The sequence below is a fragment of the Sinocyclocheilus rhinocerous genome, unplaced genomic scaffold (genome assembly GCF_001515625.1).
Source record: "Sinocyclocheilus rhinocerous isolate Xijiao unplaced genomic scaffold, SAMN03320098_v1.1 scaffold12724, whole genome shotgun sequence".
Lineage (NCBI taxonomy): Eukaryota > Metazoa > Chordata > Actinopteri > Cypriniformes > Cyprinidae > Sinocyclocheilus > Sinocyclocheilus rhinocerous.
Window position 1 is genome coordinate 2,286 of NW_015637624.1, and position 2,254 is coordinate 4,539.

The 2,254-nt window shown below is 37.8% G+C and overlaps 1 long non-coding RNA gene across 1 annotated transcript; it reads right to left on the reverse strand.

Moving 5' to 3' along the window:
- Window positions 1-314: 314 nt before the first annotated feature.
- Window positions 315-1,278, reverse strand: LOC107749241 (uncharacterized). The gene is made up of 3 exons (XR_001641005.1): window positions 1,179-1,278; window positions 1,065-1,097; window positions 315-423 (listed from the first exon to the last, which is right to left on the reverse strand). It is a non-coding gene; the product is annotated as an uncharacterized LOC107749241 (long non-coding RNA).
- Window positions 1,279-2,254: the final 976 nt, after the last annotated feature.

Genomic DNA, 2,254 nt, shown 5'->3' on the forward strand with positions numbered 1-2,254 from the left:
ATGGATCTACTGTTTGATGAATAATAAACTGTAATATTAATTATGCCAGGGGTTTTCAAACTGGAAATGCTGGGGGTCCGTTTAGAGAAAAATAAAAAGTACCAAAGGGATTAAAATTACAAAAGTAAATAGATTAATTAGATTAAAACAAACAAATAAAATAATTAAAATATAGAAGTAAATAAAGCAAAGCAATAAATAATAATAAAAGTACATTTTAAAAAATCCTTGCACAAGGAAATCTCGTCATGGAGTCAGTGGCATCTACTGAAATAGGCAATGGTTGACCTTAGAAGTAGGTTTTGATGTAACGTTAGGCTATTTCATAACTTACAGGATCAACAAACTCAGCATTGAGCCCATAGCAAAGTTTCTGGATGCGTGATGTGATTTTGTCGAACATAATACGCTCCTGACGACCATCTGAGACAAGAAAAACACCAGATGAATAAAAACATGAGCTATAATAATAAGTCAAGCAGAATACCTCATGTTCAATAAAAGATGGACGTGATATGAAGTCAATAAAAACATGAAAAGTTAGTAAAATATGATGCTAATAATTATAGCAAAACAGTTTTAAGCTAGCATAACCCGTTACATGATGATTTATGTAGCATCTGCCATTCATTCATGTTTCATTACTGGATGACCCAGTCAAAGAAGCAGTTGGCGCCAACTTTGAGTTAACAAAGAACACCACTAGTCTTCAGGTGCTGTTAACATGAATATCGTTTTCAAGGATAAAGTTATGTAGTTGGAAAAAATTATATAATTGCACACAATCAATAAATCTGCGACCCTAATCAAGACTTCATACGAACGCATTTTCGTTCTTCTCTTTATGTTTAAACGCGGCTAACGTTACACGATTAAGGTCCATACGTAACATGTTTGATTTACAGATTGGACATCATTTTGGTTATGAGAATAACATAAACGTACAATTTGTATGCTAACGTAAATAAGGGTAACGTTAAGTATTCCCTTATTTATATTAGCACACAAATTGTACGTTTGCTCAGTATGTTGCAAATATACAAGTAGGACGAGTGGGACTTTACCTCTCTTGATCACATGCATGATTGATGTCTCTGCTAAAGAGCACAGAAAAAAAATTATTTAAAAATAAATTTATTAGGCGTATTTGTGGATAAAGTGCTATTCTGTTGACCGACCCCTCAGCTGCTTCTTCTGCAGACTGTTGTTGTGAAATAACTGATAGAGCGCGCTCCTCGAACCCGCCAGAACGACCTTCGTCAGATCCGGAAGACAATCTCAGCCAATGGGCCCTCGCTCCTACTTATACTTCTTCTTCTTTTAATTTAATATGTCTATGGGGAGAATCACCGATAACGCTGTCTGGTGTAGAGTTGCCAGGTTTTCGCTACAAAACCCGCCCAATATCTATTCAAAACTAGCCTGAAAATAGCCCAATTGCTTTCGAGGGTGTCCCCCAGTAAAAATCGCGTTTGGGGGGTAAAATACAATTTTTACGTTTTTTTCTTTTTTTTCTTTTTGGACGTCACAAGCCGCCTGCCACAGAGAAAACTATTTCGTCCTCAGAATCCATATTTTTATGAATGACGTGAAACTTTTGGTAAAAGTTGGTAAAATCGTAGTAAATTCGTGTCGTGTGTGACTGCCTCCGTACGATTTTCGGATAAACTCAATCGTGACATGTGCCAGAGCTCACGGCGTTCCGACCTTCAGAATCGCACCGTGTACGCCCGCCTTTAGTGTGTGTTAAAAAAAAAAACGAAGACAGGACATGGCAAAGAGAATGGCTGAAAAGCAGAGAAAAGCATGGACTTTCTGTTCTTCATAAAGAACTCGAGGGAGTAGGCCATTTCTGAATTTCTGCTCGTTTTGCCGGAATTACAACAGGCATATTCATAAAGCTGAACGGCAAATTTGGCACATTTGGAATAACAAATAAAAAATAGAACTGTATAATTAAACTAAAATGAGTATAGACTATATGGTTTTTGTCATCTTCTGATTGATTGGTCAACTTCAGATGGATCGCTAAATCGTCTCGTTCAACCGCACATACGCCACGAATTTAAACAGACAGCATCCGATTTTTTTTGACATTGTTTGAAAATTATCGGGAGGACGGGAGGTGCTCGTAACGTCTCGGATCGGCCCGTAATTTTTCTCACACGGTACGAGCCGCGACCATGCGAGCATCTGCGATTTTCTCCCGAGAGAAAAAAAATCGCCTGCGAGCTCGTACGACAGCAAAAATCGC